Genomic DNA, 18,825 nt, shown 5'->3' with positions numbered 1-18,825 from the left:
GTGGAGAGTATATGTATGGTGGTTTGGAGCCCTTTTTTCTGACCATGGCATTATCCATCAGGTGGCTTGTGTTGATACCCCTCAACAAAATGGGGTTACTGAACGAAAAAACCGCCACCTGTTGGAAGTGGCCCGGTCCCTTTGGTTTACAATGCATGTTCCAAAACCTTTTGGTCTGATGCCTTACTCACTGCTGTCTTTCTTATCAATCATATGCCCTCCAGTGTCTTGAACTTCAGAGTCCCTCTTGATGTCTTACCCTTACTTTCTTCTTCTTTCTCCCTTCCCCCAAGGGTATTTGGTTGCATCTGCTATGTCCATATTAGCAAATCTGCCTGCACTAAATTGGATCCTAAGGCCTTGAAGTGCCTCTTTCTTGGGTATTCCTCTACCTCTAAAGGATACACATGTTATCACCCTCCTACCCGTCGGTGGCTTCTCTCCAAAGATGTCCATTTTTTTTAAACCATCCCGTATTTTCAGTCACCTCTTCAGGGGGAGTGTTCATCCCTTGGTGGTGAGATTGAAGAGGTTCCTGAGTTTGTTTCCTTTCCTTCCTCCTCTCTTGTTCCTATTCCCCCTTTTCACATTGACAAGGGAAAGAAAAGTTCTGTGGATACTCTTGTTGAGGGGGAAAGTTTTGTAGATACTGTTGTTGAGGAGGAACCACCTTGTGTACAGGTGAACAGAGAACAGGGGGAGCTACTGGTGTATACAAAGAAGATTAGTAGCCAAAATCCTTCTTCATGGCTTCCCATAAAGAAGACCTGCCAAAATCCCCTTTCGTCTCCTCATCCTGAGTCTTCATCCATTGAGACAGGTATACCTCCCTCTACTTCCACATCCTCAAACTTAGATCTCCCCATTGATCATCGCAAGGGAATACGGGCATGTACTAATCCCATTGCTAAGTTTGTCTCCTATGATTCTATCTCCCCTACAGGTGTTGCCTTCACTTTGGCTATCTCCTCCATATCTATTCCTAAGAATGTAGCAGAGGCTATGGCTGATCCAAAATGGAGAGAAGCAATGAATACAGAGATGGTGGCTCTTGAGAAGAATCACACTTGGGATCTTGTTGAACTCCCAAAGGGGAGAATTCCTGTTGGATGCAGATGGGTATTCACAGTCAAGTTCAAGTCTGATGGTACTGTGGAGAGGTATAAGGCAAGACTGGTTGCCAAGGGCTATACACAGGTGTATGGCATTGATTATCAGGAAACCTTTCCTCCAGCGGCCAAGCATAATTCCATTCGGGTACTTCTCTCAATGGCTGCAAATCTTGATTGATCATTATACCAGCTTGATGTAAAGAATGCATTCTTACATGGTGACTTAGAAGAAGAAGTCTATATGCACTCTCCTCCTGAGTTCAAGCATCCTGGCGGCAATGGAAAAGTGTGTCGTCTTAGGAAGGCTCTTTATGGCCTCAAACAATCTCCTAAGGCTTGGTTTGAGAGGTTTAGACAAGCTATCCAACAGAATGGATACACTCAAAGTCAAGCCGATCATACTTTGTTTATACAAAGGAAGGGCAGCACTATTACAGCTCTTATTGTATATGTTGATGACATTGTGGTCACGGGAAACAGCGAGGCTAAAATCTCAAAGCTTAAACTTTACTTGGCTCGGCAGTTTGAGATCAAAGATCTTAGTCCATTGAAGTATTTTCTGGGGATTGAAGTTTCAAGACCCAAGCAAGGGATCGATGTTTGTCAAAGGAAGTTTGTCCTTGATCTACTTATAGAGACAAGATACTTAGGATGTAAACCAGTCTCCTCCCCTATTGATCAGAATCACAAACTAGGGGAAGATTGTAGTGAACCTCTTGTAGATGTGAAAAATATCAGAGATTAGTAGGCAAGCTAATATATCTTTCCCTTACCCGACCTGACATAGCCTATGCTGCTGGAGTGATAAGTCAGTTTATGCATGCACCCAAAATGGGACATCTTGATGTAGTTTACAAGATCCTTAGATATTTAAAGTCATGCCCTGGAAAAGGTCTTCTCTTCTCTAGAAATGGTCACTTGAGGATTGAAGCATACACTGATGCTGACTGGGATGGATCTATCTCTGATCGAAGATCCACTTCAGGATACTGTACTTTTGTTGGTGGAAATTTGGTTACTTGGAGAAGTAAGAAGCAACCTGTGGTGGCTAGGTCAAGCACTGAGGCAGAATTTAGAGCCACGGCTCACAGAGTGTGTGAAATCTTGTGGTTGAAGAAACTTGTTTAAGAATTGGGATTTGAGACTGTTAAACCTATGAGTTTATATTGTGATAACAAGACAACCATAAGTATTGCCCACAACCCAGTGCAACATGACAGGACAAAGCATGTTGAGGTTGATAGACATTTTATCAAGGAAAAGATTGAGTCAAAGACCATCTGTACTCCTTTTGTGAAGACAAATGAACAAGTGGCCGACATCTTCACCAAAGGACTTAGCACTCATCACTTTGACTATTTGTTGAACAAGCTAGGCATGTATGACATATACCACCCAGCTTGAGGGGGAGTGTTAAGAATAGTAGTTTCAGGGGTATTCTTGTACATAACCCCATGTTTTTTATGTTTCTTCTGTAAATTGTATAAGGCCAGGGGCCTCTGTGTAATTACTCATTCTTTTCAATATAAGCAAGTTAGTCTCTAGTTTTTGACATAACACATTATCCCCAAATCGTATTTGCTCCTATCTTCTCCTCTCTTCTTCTTCCTTTCTAAAACTTAACAGTATGACCTTGGACAAAGCGTATTGGAGGGAAAGGATCCATGTTGCAGACCCCATTTAGCTGAGTTTCTCCTGACGTACTGGGTTGTGCCTCTTTCCTCTTACTATCTTTCATCTTTCATCTTTCATTTTTCTATTTATTTCCTATCTTTAATTTGTCTTTTTCTTTTCTCATTCCTCATCTCTTTCCCCATCCCTCTTTTCCCATCTTTTCTTTCCCTTTTTTGGTTAGAACTCTGTTTTCCCTACTTTGTTCTGTTTGGAGTCATAGAGTCGACCCCATTAAGTTGGGATAAGGCTGAGTTTGTTGTCATTATTATTATCGTTGTTGTTGTAATGGCTTAAACGGATCTCATAATCAACACACATCAAAACAAGCAGCATTGATTGCTGCAAATACTACCTGACTTCTTAGTAGAATCTCAAAACATACTTGTGAAGACCAGATATCACTAATTATTGATGCTCTGATACCATGTGACAGTTTTAGACTCAGAACAACCAGCAATATTAACTAGAGAAGAAGAAAACAAGAGAGAGAAGAGAGAAATAGAGCTACCAATGGAAAGAATAGTAAGTCCAATCGGTAGCAGTAACTTATATTCATAATAATGAAACTGAACAATTACAAGTATAACATCTTACTATGAGTTGAGAAGAGAGAATAGGAGAGAATAGATTGGCTTGTCAAGAAGACAGAGGCCAACACTTTATTTATAATTAGAGATCATTACAATAAAGGAAATAAAATCAAGCCAAATCACATCTGCAACATGTGCAAAATGAACCTGGACACTTTACTGTATCCAGGTCTGGGTCACGGGTCGATGGATCATCCTTCAACACTCCCCCTCAAGCATAGCGACCTACGCCATGGCGCTGAAGAAGGTTGCATGGCGACCTACGCCATGGCGTCCCTCTTCGATTTCTTCTTCCTGTCTCTCTTTCCCTCTTCGATTTCTTCTTCCTGTCTTCAATTTCTTCTTCGATTTCTTTCGATTTCTTCTTTCCTTCTTCGATTTCTTCTTCGTTCTTCGATTTCTTCTTCCTGTCTTCTTTCCCTCTTCGATTTCTACTGTCCCTCTTCGATTTCTTTCGATTTCTTCTTCGATTTCTGAATTTTCTTCTTAAAACTTGAGAAACAATAGAGAAAAAATAAAACATGGCTTAAGTATACATCTATTAAAACATTAAAAATAGAGAAAATAAAAAATAAAACATGGTCAACATGCTCGCCATGGCGGGCGACATGTCGATATATCGACGTGACACCCCTCCACCGACTTGGATCGCCGTGACGCCATGACAACTATGCCCTTAAGTTGGTGCATAGATATCCCGCAGGCCCAACTTGGAGACAATCACATGGAAGGATTTGACCGTTAAGCCTTTAGTGAAAACATCGGCCAGTTGGTTCTCAGTTGTAACAAATGAAGAGCAAATCAGACCTACAATCTTCTCCTTGATGGAGTGTCGGTCAATTTCAACATGTTTTGTCCTATCATGCTGAACAGGGTTATGAGCTATACTGATTGCAGTTTTATTGTCACAGTCGAGTCTCATAGGTCCTCCAGTGCAACTCCCAAATCCTGGAGAAGTTTCTTCAACCAAATAAGTTCACAAATCCCTTGTGTCAGAGCTCTGTATTCTGCCTCAGTACTGGACCTAGAAACCACAAATTGCTTCTTGCTCCTCCAAGTTACAAAATTCCCTCCAAGGAATGTACAATAGCCTGAAGTGGATCTTTGGTCATTAATGGAGCCAACCCAGTCAGCTGTCCATTATTTGAGAATAGAATACCCTTTCCAGGAGCTGACTTTAACTATCGAAGAATTCTGTAAACTGCCTTAAGATGTACAGTCTTCGGATCATGAAGAAAATGAATGACGACTTCGATGGCATAGGTAATGTCTGGCCTGGTGTAAGACAAATATATAAGTCTGCCGACGAGAAGTTGATATCGCTCTTTTTCTACAGAGTTACCACCAGTGCTGCTGAGTTGGTGGTTAATTTCAATGGGAGAATCTTCAGGCTGGCAACCAAGCATCCCAATCTCTTCAAAAAGGTTTAGAACATCCTTCCTTTGGGAAATGAAGATTCCTCTAGTGGATCTAGCTACTTTAATTCCCCAAGAATATTTGAGGTGCCCTAGGTCCTTAGTTTCAAACTTGGTTTCCAATCAAGTCTTTAGAAGGGAGATTTCTTCCTGATCATCTCTAGTGATTACTACAACATCTAAATAAACAATAAGTGCAGTGACTTTGCCAGTTCTGTGCTTGACAAATAGGGTATGATCCGCATTACTTTGTTTGAAGCCAAGCTTCAACATAGACTTCCAAAATCTACCAAACTAGGCATGGGGAGGGGAGACTTTTTCAATCCATAGAGTGATTTCTGGAGTCTACACACTTTCCCAGTTGTAACTGATGATTCAAAGTCGTGAGGAATATCCATGTAGACTTCTTCTTCTAGATCACCATTGAGGAAGGCATTCTTCATATCCAACTGTTGAAGGTCTCATCCCATGTTTGCAAAAACATAACAAGGCTCAAACAGAGCTCATTTTTGCTACTGGGGCAAAAGTTTTATGGTAATCAATGTCATAGGTCTAAGTGAATCCTTTGGCAACCAGTCTGGCCTTATAACGAGAAATGGTTCCATCTGCATTTTGCTTTATGTGAATATCTACTTGCAGCCAACTGCCTTCTTTCCATTAGGACAAGGTACGAGTTCCCAAGTGTCATTTTTCTTCAAGGCTTGCATTTCCTCTACCATGGCATTCTTCCATTTTAGATCTGTGATGGCTTCCTTCCAACCCTGTGGAACAAACACAGAAGATAAAGAAGAAACAAAGGCACGGTAGGAAGGGGATAATGACTCATAAGATATAAAGTTGGAAATAGGGTGTTTGGTGCAAGCCCTCACTCCTTTTCTAAGAGCAATTGGGCAATCATCAGGATTAGGATGAGATTCATTACTAGTTGCTTGGATTGGTAGAACCTACTCCGGAGGCATAGATGAGCATGGTGTGTTTGGGATAGTCTTTTTCTTATGTCTAGAGTAGGTGATGAAATCCTTTTGTTTAGCATCAATCTCATCAGCATGCTCCCTTGAAGATCTTGCTCCCCCTGAAGATGAACAATATCAATGACAAAAGGAGACAAAGGAGACAAAGGATTCTCTTCTTCTAGAGTCTCCCCCTGAAGAGAAGACTGGTAATAAGGTTCATCCTCATGAAAAGTCACATCCATTGTAACAACCAATTTTTTGGAGGGAGGATGATAACACTTGTAACCTTTCTGAGAAGCAGAATACCCAAGGAAGATGCACTTGCAAGCCCTTGGGTCAAGTTTTGATTGAGAAGGGGAAGAGTTGTGGGCAAAGCAAACACACCCAAAAATACGAGGAGGAAGATGAGAAGCAATGGTGGGATCAGGAAGCTGGCTGACTGGTGTCTGGAAATCAAGGGCAGCAGAAGGAACCCTATTAATAAGAAAGGCAGTAAGCACAGCATCACCCCGAAAATATTTAGGAATCTGAGTGGTAAACATCAAAGGAGAGAGTGACCTCCAGAAGATGGCGGTTTGGATCATCCTGTGAAAAGACTAAAAATAGGAGAAGGCTTTGGATTTGGACCGAAGAAGATAGACCGAGGTTAATCGAGTATAGTTATCAATAAAAGTGATAAACCATCGAAAATCACCCCGAGCAACTATCCGAGAAGGACCCCATAAGTCAGAGTGAATAATAGAGAAAGGAATCAAACTTTTATTATCACTAGAAAAATATGAGGACCGAGTATGCTTAGCAAGTTCACAGATATCACAGTTAAAGTGATCAAAGTTACATTGTTTGACTAAAGAAGGAAACAAACGACGTAAAATATAAAAGGAGGGGTGACTTGAGACGACGATGTTAGTGATGGAGTTGTTGGAGAGCACTGCCTTCACGGGTAATATGAGCTGAAACCAGGGAGGGAGCACTATCAAGACCTAGTTCCAAGTAGTAAAGACCATCCCTCACTCTACCATATCCAATCGTTGCCCCCGTCACTAGGTCCTGAAAAACAAAATGAGAAGAAATGAAGTGAACAGAACAATTAAGGTCGGTAGTAAGACGGTGAATGGAATGGCACAAGGATTGAGAACATGTAAGACAAAAAAAGAATACTAGGAGTGCAGGAGATACACCCTTTACCAGAAATAACAGAAAGTGAACCATCAGTGACCCGGACCTTATCTTTGCCCGAACAAGCGGTATAAGAGGTAAACAGGTCTGAGGAGCTGGTCATATGATCTGAGGCTCCAGAATCAAGTAGCCACGAAGAATCAGTATGGGAAGACGCAAGAAAAATACTTGACTGGTCTAAATGTGAAGCAGGGGATGGAGAGGAAGCCGTGGTAGAAGAGGAAGAGCCAAGCTGGGTCATCATACGTTGGAGCTGAGTCACAAGTTGTTCTGCAGACATTGGTAAAGTACTAGTAGCCTCAAAAGTTTCAGTGAAGTGTGCCTGAGCCGGAGGACAAGCAGAACCAGCTTTCCCACCCGTTCCGCCCCCTTTAGGACATCCATGTAATTTCCAGCAAATCTCCCTAGTATGACAAGGGTGGCCACAGTAATCACATTGAACTGGAGGACGAGTAGACCAGCTTTACTGACAACCAGCACTATCCACAGGTAAAGACGTCTATGGTGTAGTAACAAGAGCACACCGAGGAGGTGCCATAGGCGGCATCATGACAGTACAACAGTGATCCTCATGTTGAATCATATTATAGTCCTCAACTAGAGTTGGAAAGAGTTGGAAAGGTACTCCTATTGAGAACTTGAATCTTTATTTGATCGTACTCTGGATAAGACTAGTGAGGAAAGCATGGACTCGTTCCATTTCATGTTCCTTCGCAAATGTGGCAGCATCAATAGGGCTGGTCATGGTAACAAGATGATAAAAGTCCAATTGTTGCCATAAAATCGTCAAGGCCGGCAAAATAATAGGCAGACACGAAGAGATCCTTCTATTTAGTTTCCTAAGCTTGACGACGAATTTCATAAATTTGGGCATAATTGCTGGCTTGACCAGAAGTATTCATTGTAGCATCCCATAACCATAGTTATTAAGGCGTCCTGGCGGTTTTGAAGAGTCAAGGCGTTTGGGCGCCTTGGTGGAAAGGCGCTACTTCATTATTTTATTATATTTTTTACATTTTATTCTATTTTCTATGTTCTTATTGGTTATGTGTATATGATTTTCTTACATTGCGATACACCGAATCATTAAAAACAAAACAAAATTAAAATATGTAAAGTTTTATTCTATTTGTTATATTTTCATAGGCTTGTATACATTATTTCTGTATATTGTGTTACATGGAATCACCTAAGCCAAACAAAAACGAAAAAAAAAACGAAAGTCCTCCTCACTCCTCACCGTCTCACCCATAACCAAAAGAGAAGAAAGAAAACCTGCGAAAGAGAAAAGGAGAAAAAGGAGCAGCGGCGAGGGCGACTGTCGCGACTCCCTCAGACCTCACTCCTCCCTCTCAGTCCCCATTTTCGACCAGCGTCCGGTGAGGCGACGACATCTCCAGCCTTGTAAGTATTTTGCTTCTTTTTTTTTTCTTTTTTCCTTCAAAAATCTGAAACCCTTCTAACATCTTCACTCTCCACTCTCCACTCTCCACCGACATCTCCATCTCCAGCCTCAACCTCCACCGGCGTCCGGCGACATCTCCAGCCTTTAAGGTAAGTATTGTGCTTTATTTTTTTCTTTTCCTTCTAAACCTCTATCTTCTAAAGTCTAAACCCTTTCTCTAACCATCTCCAGCCTCCACCCCCACCGGCGACATCTCCATTACCCTGTCAACAGTTTTCACCCCCACCAGCGACATCTCCAGCTTCCACAGGAAGTGTTGTGCCTTTTTTTTTTTCTTCTAAAGTCTAAACCCTTCTTCTAACCTTCTCTATGTTTCTTCCTTTTGCAGCGGTGACCTTTACATCTTCCGGCACCGCTGTCTTCCTTTACTCCGGCATTCCGGCAGCATCTTCCGGCCAGCAGCAACTGTCCTTTTTTTTCAGTTTCAGTTCTTCTCTTCTTCCGGCCAGCAGCACTTCTTCACTTCTTCAGGCCACTGGCCGGTGGCTTTGGCAGCTGCATTTTTTCCTTTTATTCTTCTAGCTTCTTCCTCTTCTTTGTTCCATGTCTGACCATCTTCTATTTTTTTTATTTTTCTTATTCTCCTATACCTTATTCTTCTGTGGCTGGCTTCTACTAGTGATGGCCGGTGGCTTTGGCTGCTGCCGGAGTGGCTGTTGCTGTAATTTCTGCAATTCAATGTAAATTGTGCATTCCTTAGTATAATTTATGAAATGCATGTGTTATTGTAAGTTATGCAATCTGTGGTTATGTAACTATTTATTCCGTGATTATGTGAGTTTATAATTCTAACATCATGTGAGTGAGTAATTATGTGATTCATTGATTTTGTAATTATGTGATTCACTGATTTTGTAATTCTATGATTATGCTATTTTGCAATTCCTTGATTATATACTTCAATTCTTTCATATTTATTTAGTATATAAGTAGAATTATATAAAAATTAATATGCTATTTGTGCCTAATAAAATGGTTATATAAAAAAAGAACACTAAAACACCTTGTTCGCCAAGGCACCGCCTTACGGCCGCCCTATCACCAAGGCGCTTAGGAAGGCCCTCAAACGCCATGGTCGCCTTGCCGCCTTGATAACTATGCCCATAACTCCTTAGCGGAGTTGAGAAGGACAAATGTGGAACTAATGGAGGATTCCATGGAGTTCAACAAGAATGACATGATCAAGGCATCATTAACTAACCAATTGTCCTTGGCCGGAGAGTCAGTGGGCATAGGGGTATCACCATTAACATACCCCAAAAAATGATTACCATAGATGGCATGGAGGCAGGCGAGAGACTATGCTAAGTAATTCGATCCATTCAACTTAGTGGGGCCGGGTTGAAGAGCAATAGGGTGACTCAGATCACCGCTCCCAATAACAGTAGATGTGATAGAATCCCCTATTAAAACCAACCAAAAACACTATAGTTGAAGGAGATAGAACTGACAAGAAGGGAGAAGCAGCAGCGGCACAAAAGAAGGCTGTAGAGTGGCCAATAATCACTAAGGCAGCAAGCGAGGAAGTCAGCAACAAGAAAAATATTGTTGGGGAGTCGGCATAGAAGCGGCTGAGAGGGCCAACAGGGTACCTAGAGCAGACTGGGAGAACCGATAGGGGTCCAGCAAGGCACCAGCAGGGCTGGCAGGGCCTGCAGAGAGCCAAGAGACATCAGCAGGAGCTAACGAAGGGCCTTGCAGGGAAGACGCATGCAGGGGAGGACCCTGGAAGGTCCGACGGTTGTTGGCGGTATCAGAAAAGGGGGCCAGCAGGTGGTGGTCGACAAGAGTGGTGTGAAAAAAGGGCCCTAGATGAGGGCGACATAGGCCGCAGGGGTTGCAGCGATGGAAAACACCATGGCATCAGCGGTGGCAGGCAGTGGTGATAGCGGTGGTTGGTGGTCAGTAGTCAGGGATGGTTAGCATGGTTATTTGGGAAATCTCTCACATCTCCCAAATTCACAAACTACTGCAGAAAAGAAGACTCCCTCCTAATCGTTCTAGTGTTGCCTCCACCCAAGCTCCACAAGTCACACTGGATAAGGGCAAGGCTCCTATGGAAGCTGCTGAAACACGTTGTTACCATTGCCACAGACTTGGCCTCGTTGCTAGATTCTGCCCACAGCGCGGCAAGGCCAATTCTATCATTACAGCCATTGCATCCAACCCAGAAATGCTAGTATGTGACCCATAGTTGAGTGGTGAGTGGGCTGTCAATGCTGCCCTTGAGGGTAAGGATTTGGATGATACCCTAGAGGATGATTTTGCCCAAAATACTTATGAAGTTAATGTTGTCTCAAGAATTCTGCTTGCTGAATCTAAGGGAGAAGACTGGAGGCATCAAAACATTTTTAATACATTGACAAACAGTGGTGATTCTACAGTCCAAGTCATCATACCGTGGGAGCTGCGTAAATGTGGTCTCCCAAGCATTTGTCATTGATAGGCAACTTAAGCTTGAACCGCATCCACAGCCCTACAAAGTGTCATTACTAAATGACAACACTTTGGAGGTAAATCAAAGGTGTTCTGTCCCCCTTCAGATTTCCGGCTATGAAGAAGATGTGTGGTGCGACGTAGTCCCTATGATTTTAACTAATGTGCTGCAAGGATGGCCTCGGATCTACGACAACAATGTCTTGGTGGGAGGTACCAAGAACCAATGTTTCTTTGATTTCAAAGGAAAACCATTGGTACTTATTCCTCTTAACATACCGGCCGTGAAAGCTAAATTGAAGGCTGCCCAAGCAAGGTGTCAACAACTGTTGCAACCTATCCTTGAGACACCACAAGCAAAGGAAGATGGTAAGCACCTTCGACAGAAAACAGGTAAAGGAAAGCATAAAGCAAGGCCATTACTAGTGCTGCCCCTCATGAGCCCTTGGCAGCTAGTGAGGCGCCAAATGAAGTCCCTTTACAAGACAAGCTCAAGTCTGAATCAGAAATACTAGATGACGCATATGAGGATGATCCCATGGACACGACTGAAGATTTTGAAGATGAGCATGTGGAGTTTATCATTCCATCCAAGTACACTGCAAAATGACTGCCCTATCTCCTAGACTACATTTGTGTTCCAAAAGAACAGCTTGAATTTTTCTATGGACTAAAGACGAATTTGCACGACATGAAGCCTAGCTCTACTCAGTTTTTTTAAGCAGGGGAGAGTTGATGTAGATTCTGGCAAGAGGAAGAGACAAAAGACAAGGCCCCTTTTGGGCCAGAGATGGACCAGCTCGAGCCAGACCAGCAGGGCCAACTCAAGCCAGCCAAGCAGGGGTCTAAGATGCCCCACGATGTGATAAGGATCCCCCTTGACCAGTCAAAAATGCTCCACGATTTTGAGAGAAAGATGCTCCATGATTTTGAGAGGATTCCCCTTTGGTGCACTTAAGTAGTTTCTATATTGGGTAAATTACACGTCACTCCCTAGTTTTCAAACAAAACTCAGATCACCCCTGGTTTTTTAAAAAACTCAAATCACCTCCTGGTTTAGACCCCAATATGACAAATTAGTCCCTACCGTTAGTGTTATGCTGTTAAATGATGATGTCAGCGAGTTAAATAAATTTAAATCCCTACACTACCCTGACCAATGTTGAAGATGAAGGAAGGGTAGTATTGTAAATTTGATTCTAATGTTTTAGTACAAGGGTAAAATAGTCCTTTCACACCAAGAACTAACAGCAGACTAACACCGTTACTGTAGAGGGGGTGATTTGAGTTTTTAAAAAAACCAGGGGGTGACATGTAATTTACCCTTCTATATTTATTAGTTTCTAATTTGTTTTTGCTTGTGGCTGAATTATAAAGCCATGTAGTTTTAATTTAGTTAACTTTTATTTAGTTAGGTTTTGTAGTTTCTATTATAGATTAGTTCTTATTTTGGGAAGTTTCTATTCGATTGTAAGCTTGCCTAAGCTATTAAAAGGATCACATCTTAATGAAAAGACAGAATTTTAGAAAAAAGAATCTTCAGGCCTAATTAGCCCATCAAGTATGGGAGTTCCTCCTTTGCTGCAACAGCTGAGATAGCTGTGGGTGAGAGACCCAGGCTGAGAGCCTGAGAGAGCCATTCCCCCTACACCCCTACCTTCTATTTTCTATCTTCTCCACCTTCTCTGTCTCTCCATTGATCTCTGAGTACTGCTGTGATATTGTGACTGCCCCCTCCATTGAGAAGATAAATCGAGTGTGGCTGCTGCTGTTCTTCAGTTAAGAGGATTGAACCACCTTGCTGCTGCTCTGCAATCCCAGAATTGGTGCTGAGAATTGTGGGGATCATATCTCAACAAATAGCCAACAGTTTTAGCTGATTTTTGGAGCACACAACCTCCCTATCATCATCTCCACTCGATCCCAGTTTGAGAGAGGTCTGCCCGCTGGTTAGGTCTGCAGGCCACAACCTTCTAATTTGGGAAATTTCTCACATCTCCCAAATTCACCAGCACAATTGGCTGAGACTTTCAGCAGAGGAGCTCAAGTCCAGGCCCTTTTGGGGGGGTTTTTCACAACCTTCTATTTTGGTAATCCTTTGTTATCTCTACATCAGACCCTCAGAATTGAACCAACTTTGGAGACAAGCTCCCCCCTACTGTTCTCTACAATCCAAGTGTGGTGACTGTTTGAGTTAAAATAATACCGCAAGCATACGGGTCAATCGTAGCTACGGGTCGAACACGAGGAGATATACGCCACTCTATTTAACTAACTTAAAAGTAATGCAAAGTGAACCAAATTAAAGTGTTAAATCAAACTAATGAAACTAATGAAAATTAATGCATCCTAACTCATAAGCATCTAACAAAATTAAGGGATTAAGTTGGTGTCCTAACACATGAGCACCTAACCTATCAAACTAACGTAAATTGGAAGGAATAACAAAAACGCAGCCACACTTCATAATCACATAAAAATAAATAAGGGAATAAAAGTGCATCCACATACCACAACCATATAAAAAAAATAAAAGAAATAGAGGGAGAAGAAGAAGAAGATAGAGAGAGATAGAGGAGAGGGAGAATGAGATTGAGAGTTTAGATAGTAAAACCTGGATGTGCTTGCATGAATGTAACTGAAAAGCTTGAATACTTCATAAACTTACCTTGGCCTCCTCTTCTAAATCTTCAAGTCTTGTCATCAACTTAAGAACTTAGACTAAAAGGCTTAAAACCTAAACTAGAATTAAGAAATTACAACCCAATTGAAGACTTAAATTGAAATTAAAGCATAAACTAAACCTATTACAACCATTAAATGAAAATCAAAAAGCAAACTAGAACTTAGAAAGGCCAAAAATCACAACTTAGAAGGAGAAGAAGAAAAGAAATTTTACTAAGTGAATGAACTAAAAACTGAATTAAAATTGAACTAGAAACTAACTAAAAACTGAACTAAAAAAACTAACTTCTTACAACCCAGAGCGCAAGGGGTATTTATAGGGGGAAGAGAGGGGAAGAGAGAACAGGGAAGTGTAGGAGAAATATTCCCTAAGAAAAGAGAATATTCTCTTCTCCTTCCTCTTTTACAATGCCTTGAATCCTAAGAAAAAAGGCAAAAAAAATAGAAAGAAGAAGAAAAGAAGATTGTTTACATAGACCTTCTATTTCTAGAAAAGTAAACTTCCAATTCTAACAAGTGCTCCTTTTTCTTTGTAGATATCTTCTCCAAGCAATAAAATCAAAGATGCTTTGATTTTTCAACCTTCCATAGATGAGAAAATATCTTTCAAAATAAATCTATCCCAAGTAGAATTCCAGAAGTGCCCTTGAGAAGTTGGAGGAGAGAGAGAGTAAGGGTGATGACTACGATTCCTTCAAGAATAAATAAAATACCCATTATGTCCTTCAGAAAACATGGAGCATGGGGTGCTTATATAGGCCTCACCATTGTATTCCTTGCGAAAAATCACCCAAATTTCGTCCAATTTGGAGTTCAGGAGCCCAAGATATCTCAAGTTGAAGTTGGACTGTCTAGAGCCCTCCAAATGGAATCTTTTGGGTACAGGAAATATAACTTCTGGTTATTGCGTGAAGGCTCCTGGAATCCGAACGTTTGCTTCACTTTGTCTCCAGCCGACTGTCAATAATTACAAATAAACCCCTGCAGACCATTTTCGTGCTTCGTTACGGAAACGGCTGTAACTTCTTCGTTTCAACTCGGAATCATGTGCCGTTTGAACCGTTGCGAAGCTGACTCAATGGGCTACGCATCCAAGCCATTAACACCTCTAAACAGATTAAAAACATTTCCTTAGCATCATCTACTCCATTTTCATAAGAATTCACTTAAAACCTGAAAAGCACAAGAAAGCACCGAGTAACTCTGTCCAATGTGGTAAAATGTATGCTTTATGCCCTAAGATTTCACATATAAATGTGCTCATCAGTGACCATCACATGGCTGGTTTGATCATAAACCCTAAATTCCTAATTCTGGTTCTGTTATTTTTTTGGGTTTTTTTGGAACTGTTATTCCAATCTTACATTAGACATGCATGATGACATGTTCAGTCAACCATGTTGAACCAAGAGGCCAAAGCCTCGGCAGCGGCGAGTACCCTTTTTGTAAAAAAAAATGGAAAAAAGAGGATTCACTTTGATACCAAGTTGAAAAGAGAGAAGAATAGGAGAGAATAGATTGGCTTGTCAAGAAGACTGAGGCCACCACTTTATTTATAATTAGAGCTCATTACAATAAAGGAAATAAAAACCTAGCCAAATCAAATGTCCAACATGTGCAAAATGAACCTGGACACTTTAATGTATCTGGGTCCGGGTCACAGGTCGATGGGTCATCCTTCAACACTATGTGAGTTTACTCAAAAGTCCCTAAGAAATAAATGCTATTCCAGAAATATCCCTGCAGTACATGATTCTTAACATTCATCATCCCTAGCAACTTGCCAATCTCATTTATTCGATAAGCAAATCACTTTTCACCAGAAGCAAAGAGGAAGGCCATGAATATTTTAACCATTAATATCCTTCTCCTCTCCCCTCCCCCCCTTAATTAGAAAAATAAAAAAAAAAAAAGAGAAAGCAGAGGGTTTCCAATGCTGCAATTTAAAGACTTAACCTTGGAATGTATAAGCATCTAATGGAAGATTTAACCTTACATTTGACCCCTTGACTTCTGTCACAAATACGTCATTTGGCTTCTGCTAGACTGGTTTTTACACCTTCAAAACTTTCAACCAACCATATCTTCATTTAATACGGTTTTGATTTCCTTGATCTCCAATCTTGACCAAAGGCTTGCCTTCTAGCTACACAACCCAGACATAAAACAACCATCCAGGACAAGCCTGACAATATCAAAATCACTGAGTTTGTTCCCTATCCCATAACTCTTTTTTCACAAATGTAAAATCACTGATCAAAACCCATCAACTCTGTTTCATTAAATCTTTATTCCCCAACCTGCAATGCTACTGCTGAAATCATCGGAAATATGTCCCGTAATAGTTCTATCAATGTAATCTTTGTTCCAACAATTCAGTTTTCTACTCTTATATTTCTTGTCAATTATCTTTTCTCTATTTGATGCTTCTGATCTGCCAATGAGTCTATCACAAGCTGGAAGCTCTCAATTCTGTCTGCTCTTCACTCCCATAACATCAGCCTTTAGGCTACTCAATCAATCAAACCCTAGCATCACCCCATACCAATAATTGTTCCATTAAACTTCACCCAAAAACTGCAGGTACCTTCTAGAATTATTTACTAAATTCTTGTATATGCATGAATATCTAATTTGAAAGATGTCTATTAAAGTATGGGAAAAGCCAAACTGTAAAAGTAAGCAGTTTAGACAGAAAGACATTGGGACCATGTAATAAAAAAAATTTCCAGTCCTGGTTAAAGTATGGATGGGTGGAAATTACATTGCAACAACTGCTCATAAAGTCTTTTATTTATTTATTTATTATTTCTGTGGGCCGGGGGGAAGGGATTCTTCTGTAAGTCAAATTTTTTACCGTCACTTAACCGCCCAAATATTAGTCAATTCACCAGTGGAAGAAACGGGAATCAAAGCACTGTAAATAGAAGATTTATCCACCTATTACCTGGCAGCAGTATTTCTATATCATTATGTATAGGCATATCTGCCACAACCCACAGGTATCACTGATATTCACCTTGATCATTTCATTCTTCATGCCTTTCTAATAAAATTTCTTGACTCGAAATCCATTGTACTTTCTATGGGGGAGAATCTGGATACATTGTAACTACAAGTTTTCTTCAAAAAAGTAAAATGGAAATGCAAAGTTCAAACCCCAAGCAAAGTGTGACAGAACCTGAAAAGTTCACACTGATGAAAAATTTTAAGAGAACAAAGTTAACAGTAATATCAAGTTAATTAATAAGCTAATAATCAGTACCTACTTCGTACAAATGGAATCATCAAACAAGCAGTGATAAAGCCAAGACCAGACATATGATTGGTTCAACAAAAAGAATACAAGAAATTGCTTGGAGGGTCAGTGAGAGGTACCTTTGGATATACTCTGCAGCCCCATGCTTGAAATGAGTACCACCACCAGGGAACCACCACAATTTATCCTTTTCATGCACCCAGTTTTGTCCTCCTTTTACTTTAGCCAGACGTGTATGATTCACATTACTGCGCCATACATAGTCCCTACTAGTCGACCATCTTATTGGTATTTTATAATCTTCTGGAGGGGGCACCAAGCAAAACAATCGCCTTTCAGGTGGGGGGCAGTGCCTGTCAAGTTCTTCTCTTCTATTAAGATCTAGACTCAGGAGCAATTCTTTTACATAAGAAGGATCATGTCAAGGGATGTACTCATTATAAGTCAAGGGGCATACATTCATCCCAGTTTCAGGTATTGAAATTGGTGTTCTCCTAGATGTAAGAGCAACTTTGTTTGTAAACTTTGAATGACCTGCAAGTATGAAAGATTTATGAGATTTAGCAGCACCAAAAGTTCTACATACTCAGCAGTATAACTGTGCCTATGCAACTTCATGAGGGATAGCAATTGGAAAGGTGGTTCTTCCAACATACACTGTTGTAGACCACAGAGCAGTTTTATGTATTAAAAACTGACAAGGCATATGCTAATGCATTTTGACGTCCAATTGACAGTCAACAAGGTTAGGAAATACTGTATTGAATATTTCATCTTGATGGAGCATGAAAATAACGATTGAAAACCATTAGGGTTTTTCAAATTGTGATTGAATATCAGTGTTTAGCTAAGGAGTTATATGGTGCAAATTGAGATGGTTCAGACATGTGAAACAAAGACCAATAAATGCATTAGGTAAGAAGGAACAATACAAAAAGGTAAAAGGGATTCTTCATGGCCCAAGTAGGAAGGGCTTCCTGCGCTGTCCTCTTTCATCGTGGTACATCGAACAAATGATGTGGCTATTCCAATCGTTGGGTAGAGAGGACTCGCTCTGGATTGGTCACGTGTCAAATTTTAGAGTTTAATTTAATTAAATACCCCTCCCCCGGTGTATGGGAACGCATCCCTGTGTATGTCCATTCATGCCTACTGGTACTCTGGCCATTACTGTGCACTCTCCCAAGTCATGAATTTTTTGAACTCTATTTTGCCACTTAGCCAACTCCATTTGGGCTGAAATTTGATATGTGAGGAAGGGATCTTGGGACCTGTTCACAAAATTCAGGTCCCATCCTAACCGCCATGTGGCAGATATTTGGGGCACACAGGAAACCCTTCCCAGGTGGCCCATGCAGGAACCAAGAACTCATATGAAAATGTTTACTTTCTACTATCTTTTCTACATTTTGTAACAAAAATATACTCTCTCCTAACCACTTTCAAACCCAAAGTTCCTAACTCCACCCCCCCCCCCCCCTTCAAGATACAAACTATAAAAGATAAAAAGAAAAGACTACTGAAGTGAACAATACCAGATACAAGGAACTACTAAGGCACTCTAACTTCTCCTTAAAAGAAATCCATTGACAGCTTGCTAGATGCCCTTTTGTACTAAAAAAATTTAGCAAAATCCCGAAGGCTGGACTCCTCTGGAGCTTGTCTTTTAAGCAGGACACTTGCCTGCTCCATTTGATGAACATCTAGAGTAGCCTTGAGCAGTTGGGCTTTCCCAACGCCTGTAGTTGCACAGCTATTTTGGAAGGAAAGAAGTTCTAGACTCTTCCAAAACAATGATCATTACTTGAAGATATCATTGAAAAGATCATCAGGATTGCTTACTGGGTCCCTAGAGTTGATTCAGTCAGGAGCACTTCTATGGAAAGTATTCTAAGAGATTGATAAACTATGGGCCAAACCGATGCCTTGTCTTTGCAAATAGACTATTAGCTGGTCTAACCAAAGACAAAATTTATTAAACTTCTCCTCAATGGAAATTGGATCAAGAGCTCAGGACCTGAAATTGATGTGGGTGATTATGTACGTTTATTTGGGTC

At 40.9% G+C, this 18,825-nt stretch overlaps 1 protein-coding gene across 2 annotated transcripts in view; it reads right to left on the bottom strand.

Annotated features, from left to right (window-relative positions):
* Positions 1 to 18,825, bottom strand: part of LOC122644111 (probable methyltransferase PMT7) — a 61,768-nt gene that overhangs the window by 41,931 nt on the left and 1,012 nt on the right. Inside the window, exon 2 of one of the 2 annotated variants that reach the window (XM_043837712.1) lies at positions 16,888 to 17,302. The exons of the other annotated variant lie outside the window; for it this stretch is intronic. The gene's annotated coding sequence lies outside the window, so the exon portion shown is untranslated. The remainder of the gene's footprint in view (positions 1 to 16,887; positions 17,303 to 18,825) is intronic. 2 annotated transcript variants of the gene reach the window in all.

This window comes from Telopea speciosissima, chromosome 10 (assembly GCF_018873765.1).
Source record: "Telopea speciosissima isolate NSW1024214 ecotype Mountain lineage chromosome 10, Tspe_v1, whole genome shotgun sequence".
NCBI lineage: Eukaryota > Viridiplantae > Streptophyta > Magnoliopsida > Proteales > Proteaceae > Telopea > Telopea speciosissima.
This window is presented reverse-complemented; position numbering and strand designations above follow the sequence as displayed.